This window comes from Arachis hypogaea, chromosome 11 (genome assembly GCF_003086295.3).
Source record: "Arachis hypogaea cultivar Tifrunner chromosome 11, arahy.Tifrunner.gnm2.J5K5, whole genome shotgun sequence".
Lineage (NCBI taxonomy): Eukaryota > Viridiplantae > Streptophyta > Magnoliopsida > Fabales > Fabaceae > Arachis > Arachis hypogaea.
This window is the reverse complement of record NC_092046.1, coordinates 28,755,556-28,762,567: the sequence shown is the minus strand read 5'-3', so window position 1 is coordinate 28,762,567 and position 7,012 is coordinate 28,755,556. Positions and strand designations below refer to the sequence as shown.

Sequence of the window (7,012 nt, the reverse complement as noted above, 5' to 3'; positions counted from 1 at the left end):
TGATCCTTCAAATAAATGAGGACAACCTTGTGTTTACAACTCAAGGGTCTCTCTCTGCATCCATGGAGAGGAAGCAGAAAAAGCTTCTCTCAAAGCAGAGTCAACCAAAGCCCCCGCAGTTAAATTCTAAGTTTGGTGTTGAGTCTCAATAAAGCTCTGCACATCTGTGAGGCTCCATGAGAGCCCACTGTCAAGCTATTGACATTAAAGAAGCGCTTGTTGGGAGGCAACCCAATTTTTATTTATCTAACTATATTTTTCTTAGTTATATGTCTTTATAGGTTCATGATCATGTGGAGTCACAAAATAAATATAAAAATTGAAAACGAAATCAAAAACAGCAGAAGAAAAATCACACCCTGGAGGAAGACCTTACTGGCATTTAAACGCCAGTAAGAAGCATGCTTTGGGCGTTCAACGCCAGAACAGAGCATGGTTCTGGCGCTGAACGCCAGAAATGGGCAGCATTTGGGCGTTTGAACGCCAGAAATGCACCCTGGAGGAGAGCTGGCGCTGAACACCCAGAACAAGCATGGTTCTGGCGTTCAACGCCAGAAATGGGCAACAAATGGGCGTTCATCGCCCAGAACAAGCACCAATCTGGCGCTGAACGCCTAGAGTTGTGTGCAAGGGCATTTTGCATGCCCAATTTGGTCCAAGGTTGTAAATCCTTGAACACCTCAAGATCTGTGGACCCCACAGGATCACCTCAGGATCTGTGGACCCCACAGGATCCCCACCCACCTCATCCTCTCCCTCTCCATTCATGGTCATCCCTTCTGTTTTCCATTGACCACTCACATCCATACACACATCCCTCCATCTCCTCCATATCTTCTTCTTCTTCTATTATTTCTTCTTTTGCTCGAGGGCGAGCAACATTCTAAGTTTGGTGTGGTAAAAGCATAAGCTTTTTGTTTTTTCATTACCATTAATGGCACCTAAGGCCAGAGAAACCTCAAGAAAGGGGAAAGGGAAGACAAATGCTTCCACCTCGGAGCCATGGGAGATGGAAAGATTCATCTCACAAGCCCATCACTAAGAAAAGGATGGAGCAAACAAGAGAGCACATTCATGAATCACAACAGGCACATGAAGAAGCTCATCATCAAGAAATCCCTGAGATACATCAAGGGATGCATTTTCCTCCACAAAACTATTGGGAGAAAATCAATACCTCCCTAGGAGAATTAAGTTCCAACACGGGACAACTAAGGGTGGAACATCAAGAGCACTCCATCATCCTTCATGAAATAAGAGAAGATCAAAAAGCAATGAGGGAGGGGCAACAAAGACAAGGAAGAGACATAGAAGAGCTCAAGGACATCATTGGTTCCTCAAGAAGGAAACGCCACCATCACTAAGGTGGATTCATTCCTTGTTCTTATTTCTTCTGTTTTTCATTTTCTATGCTATGTGCTTATCTATGTTTGTGTCTTCATTACATGATTATTAGTAGTTAGTAACTATGTCTTAAAGTTATGAATGTCCTATGAATCCATCACCTCTCTTAAATGAAAAATATTTTAATTCAAAAGAACAAGAAGTACATGAGTTTTGAATTTATCCTTGAACTTAGTTTAATTATATTGATGTGGTGACAATGCTTCTTGTTTTCTGAATGTATGCTTAAACAGTGCATATGTCTTTTGAAGTTGTTGTTTAAGAATGTTAAATATGTTGGCTCTTGAAAGAATGATGACAAGGAGACATGTTATTTGATAATCTGAAAAATCATAAAAATGATTCTTGAAGCAAGAAAAAGCAGCAAAGAACAAAGCTTGCAAAAAAAAAATAGGCGAAAAAAAATAGAAAGAAAAAGAAAAAGCAAGCAGAAAAAGCCAAAAGCTCTTAAAACCAAGAGGCAAGAGCAAAAAAGCCAATAACCCTTAAAACCAAAAGGCAAGGGCAAATAAAAAGGATCCCAAGGCTTTGAGCATCAGTGGATAGGAGGGCCTAAAGGAATAAAATCCTGGTCTAAAAGGCTAAACCAAGCTGTCCTTAACCATGTGCTTGTGGCGTGAAGGTGTCAAGTGAAAACTTGAGACTGAGCGGTTAAAGTCAAGGTCCAAAGCAAGAGAAGAGTGTGCTTAAGAACCCTGGACACCTCTAATTGGGGACTTTAGCAAAGATGAGTCACAATCTGAAAAGGTTCACCCAATTATGTGTATGTGGCATTTATGTATCCGGTGGTAATACTGGAAAACAAAGTGCTTAGGGCCACGGCCAAGACTCATAAAACAAGTTGTGTTCAAGAATCATCATACTAAACTAGGAGAATCAATAACACTATCTGAACTCTGAGTTCCTATAGATGCCAATCATTCTGAACCTCAATGGATAAAGTGAGATGCCAAAACTATTCAAGAGGCAAAAAGCTATAAGTCCCGCTCATTTGATTGGAGCTATGTTTCATTGATAGTTTGGAATTTATAGTATATTCTCTTCTTTTTATCCTATTTGATTTTCAGTTGCTTGGGGACAAGCAACAATTTAAGTTTGGTGTTGTGATGAGCGGATAATTTATACGCTTTTTGGCATTGTTTTTAGTATATTTTTAGTTGGATCTAGTTACTTTTAGGGATGTTTTCATTAGTTTTTATGTTAAATTTACAATTCTGGACTTTACTATGAGTTTGTGTATTTTTCTGTGATTTCAGGTATTTTCTGGCTGAAATTGAGGGACTTGAGCAAAAATCAGATTCAGAGGTTGAAGAAGGACTGCTGATGCTGTTGGATTCTGACCTCCCTGCACTCAAAATGGATTTTCTGGAGCTACAGAACTCAAAATGGCGCGCTACCAATTGCATTGAAAAGTAGACATCCAAGGCTTTCCAGCAATATATAATAGTTCATACTTTTTCCAAGTTTAGACGACGCAAACTGGCGTTCAACACCAGCTCTCTGCCCAATTCTGGCGTCCAGCGCCAGAAACAAGTTGCAAAGTGGAGTTCAACGCCCAAACTGGCACCAAAACTGGCGTTCAACTCCAGGAATAACCTCTACACGTGTAACACTCAAGCTCAGCCCAAGCACACACCAAGTGGGCCCCGAAAGTGGATTTATGCATCAATTACTTACTTCTGTAAACCCTAGTAGCTAGTTTATTATAAATAGGACCTTTTACTATTGTATTAGACATCTTTGGTCTCAGTTTTAATCCGTTGTTCATCTTAGGAGACTATTGATCACGTTTTGGGGGCTGGCCATTTGGCCATGCCTGGACCTTTCACTTATGTATTTTCAACGGTAGAGTTTCTGCACTCCATAGATTAAAGTGTGGAGCTCTGCTGTTCCTCAAAGATTAATGCAAAGTACTACTGTTTTCTATTCAATTCATCTTATTTCGCTTCCAAGATATTCATTAGCACTTCAATCTGAATGTGATGAACGTGACAATCATCATCATTCCCTATGAACGCGTGCCTGACAACCACTTCCGTTCTACATTAGATTGAATGAGTATCTCTTAGATCTCTTAATCAGAATCTTCGTGGTGTAAGCTAGAATGATGGCGGCATTCAAGAGAATCCGAAAAGTCTAAACCTTGTCTATGGTATTCCGAGTAGGATTCAATGATTGAATGACTGTGACGAGCTTCAAACTCGCGATTGCTGGGCGTAGTGACAGACGCAAAAGGATAGTAAATCCTATTCCAGCATGATCGAGAACCAACAGATGAATAGCCGTGCCGTGACAGGGTGCGTTGACCAGTTTCACTGAGAGGATAAGATGTAACCATTGACAAGGGTGATGCCTCCAGACGATTAGCCGTGCCGTGACAGGGCATTTGGATCATTTTCCCGAGAGAAGACCGAAAGTAGCCATTGACAATGGTGATGCATCACATAAAGCCAGCCATGGAAAGGAGTAAGACTGATTGGATGAAGATAGCAGGAAAGCAGAGGTTCAGAGGAATGAAAGCATCTCTATTTGCTTATCTGAATTTCTCACCAATGATTTACATAAGTATTTCTATCCCTATTTTAATTATTTTCGAAAACCCCATTACTATTTTATATCCGCCTGACTGAGATTTACAAGGTGACCATAGCTTGCTTCATACCAACAATCTCCGTGGGATTCGACCCTTACTCACATAAGGTATTACTTGGATGACCCAGTGCACTTGCTGGTTAGTTGTGCGAAGTTGTGAACCATGGTATTGGCATCATGTTTTTGGCGCCATTACCAGGGAAAGAAAGAGCAATGAATTTTACATAATCAAAGTGTAATCACAATTTCTGCGCACCAAGTTTTTGGCGCCGTTGCCGGGGATTGTTCGAGTTTGGACAACTAACGGTTCATCTTGTTGGTCAGATTAGGTAATTTTCTTTTTGTTTTCTTTTCAAAAAAATTTTCAAAAATCTTTCAAAATTTTCTCCTTTGTTTTCGAAAAAAATTTTAAAATAAAAATGTTTTCAAAAATAAATTATTCTATGGCTTCAAAACTTTCAAGAATGAATTCTAGAGTTTCATGGTAACATGTTGAATTCTATCTGGCTGAAAAGCCATACCCAAACTCCTTTGGGATTGGTCTTCAACTAATCACCTCAATGGATGTAAGTCCATTCTAAAGCTTGAATGGCTATTAAGCCATGTCTGACCCTTTGATTGGAGCTTTAGACTAAAGAGCACAAGATTCCTGGAATTCATATTAAAGATTTTGAAATCCTTATTTTTGTTTTTCAAATAATTTTCAAAAAAAAATTAGAAAATCATAAAAATCAAAAATATTTTTTGTGTTCTTGTTTGAGTCTTGAGTCATGTTATAAGTTTGGTGTCAATTGCATGTGCATCTTGCATTTTTCGAAAAAAAATCATGCATTCATAGTGTTCTTCATGATCTTCAAGTTGTTCTTGGTAAGTCTTCTTGTTTGATCTTTGCATTTGCATGTTTTGTGTCTTTTCTTGTTTTTCATATGCATTCTTGAATTCTTAGTGTCTAAGCATTAAAGAATTCTAAGTTTGGTGTCTTGCATGTTTTCTTTGCATAAAAAATTTTTCAAAAATGTGTTCTTGATGTTCATCATGATCTCCATAGTGTTCTTGGTGTTCATCTTGACATTCATAGCATTCTTGCATGCATTCATTGTTTTGATCTAAAAATCTCATGCATTGCATCATTTTCATGTTTTTCTCTCATCATTCAAAATTCAAAAATCAAAAAAATATCTTTCCTTTTTTTCTCTCATCAAATTCGAAAATTGAGTTGACTTTTTCAAAAAATTTTAAAAAAATCAAGTTGTTTCTTATGAGTCAAATCAAATTTTCAATTTGAAAATCTTATCTTTTTCAAAATCTTTTTCAAAAATCAAATCTTTTTTTCAATTTTTTTTAGTTATTTTCGAAAATTTCAAAAATGTTTTTCAAAAATCTTTTTCTTATTTTTATATCAAATTTTCGAAAATAACAATAACAATTAATGTTTTGATTCAAAAATTTCAAGTTTGTTACTTACTTGTTAAGAAAGATTCAAACTTTAAGTTCTAGAATCATATCTTGTGATTTCTTGTGAATCAAGTCATTAATTGTGATTTTAAAAAATTCAAATCTTTTTCAAAAACTAATTTCAATCATATCTTTTCAAAAATATCTTCTTATCTTATCCTTTTCAAAAATTTGATTTCAAAATATCTTTTCTAACTTCCTAACTTCTTATCTTTTCAAAATTGATTTTCAAATTTGTTTTAACTAACTAACTAACTTTTTGTTTGTTTCTTATCTTTTTCAAAACTACCTAACTAACTCTCTCTCTCTCATTTTTCGAAAATATCTTCCCTCTTTTTCAAAAATTTCTTTTTAATTAACTAATTATTTTATTTTCTATTTGAATTTTCGAAAAAATATTAACCTTTTTGAAAAACCATTTTCGAAAATCACTAACTCTTTTTCAAAAATTATTTTCGAAAATTCTCTCCTCCTCTCATCCCATTCTATTTATTTATTCATCTACTAACACTTCTCTTTATCTCACATCACTGCTCCTATCCTTACCCTTGTGTTTGGATTCTTCATTCTTCTTCACCCCTATTCCTTTTCTTCTTCTACTAACAATAAGGAACCTCTTTACTGTGACATAGAGGATTCTTCTTCTTTTCTTTTCCTCTTCTCTTTCTTATGAGCAGGGACAGAGAAAAAGGCATTCTTGTTGAAGTTGATCCAGAACCTGAAAGGACTCTGAAGAGAAAACTAAGAGAAGCTAAATTACAACAATCCAGAGACAACCTTATTGAAAATTTCGAACAAGTAAAGGAGATGGCAGCCGAACCCAACAACAATAATGCAAGGAGAATGCTTGGTGACTTTACTGCACCTAATTCCAATTTACATGGAAGAAGCATCTCCATTCCTACCATTGGAGCAAACAATTTTGAGCTAAAACCTCAGCTAGTTTCTCTGATGCAGCAGAACTGCAAGTTTCATGGACTTCCATCTGAAGATCCTTTTCAGTTCTTAACTGAATTCTTGCAGATCTGTGATACTGTTAAGACTAATGGAGTAGATCCTGAAGTCTACAGGCTCATGCTTTTCCCTTTTGCTGAGAGACAGAGCTAGAATATGGTTGGACTCTCAACCTAAAGACAGCCTGAACTCTTGGGATAAGTTGGTCACGGCTTTCTTAGCCAAGTTCTTTCCTCCTCAAAAGCTGAGCAAGCTTAGAGTGGATGTTCAAACCTTCAAACAAAAAGATGGTGAATCCCTCTATGAAGCTTGGGAAAGATACAAACAGTTGACCAAAAAGTGTCCTTCTGACATGCTTTCAGAATGGACCATCCTGGATATATTCTATGATGGTTTATCTGAGCTATCAAAGATGTCATTGGATACTTCTGCAGGTGGATCCATTCACCTAAAGAAAACGCCTGTAGAAGCTGAAGAACTCATTGACATGGTTGCTAATAACCAGTTCATGTACACTTCTGAGAGGAATCCTGTGAGTAATGGGACGCCTATGAAGAAAGGAGTTCTTGAAATTGATACTCTGAATGCCATATTGGCTCAGAATAAA

General features: G+C 36.9%; 1 non-coding gene across 1 annotated transcript; it reads right to left on the bottom strand.

The window, feature by feature from the left end:
- Positions 1-6,655: 6,655 nt before the first annotated feature.
- LOC112724347 (small nucleolar RNA R71) lies at positions 6,656-6,763 on the bottom strand. The gene has a single exon (XR_003163514.1). It is a non-coding gene; the product is annotated as a small nucleolar RNA R71 (small nucleolar RNA).
- Between the last annotated feature and the right edge of the window lie 249 nt (positions 6,764-7,012).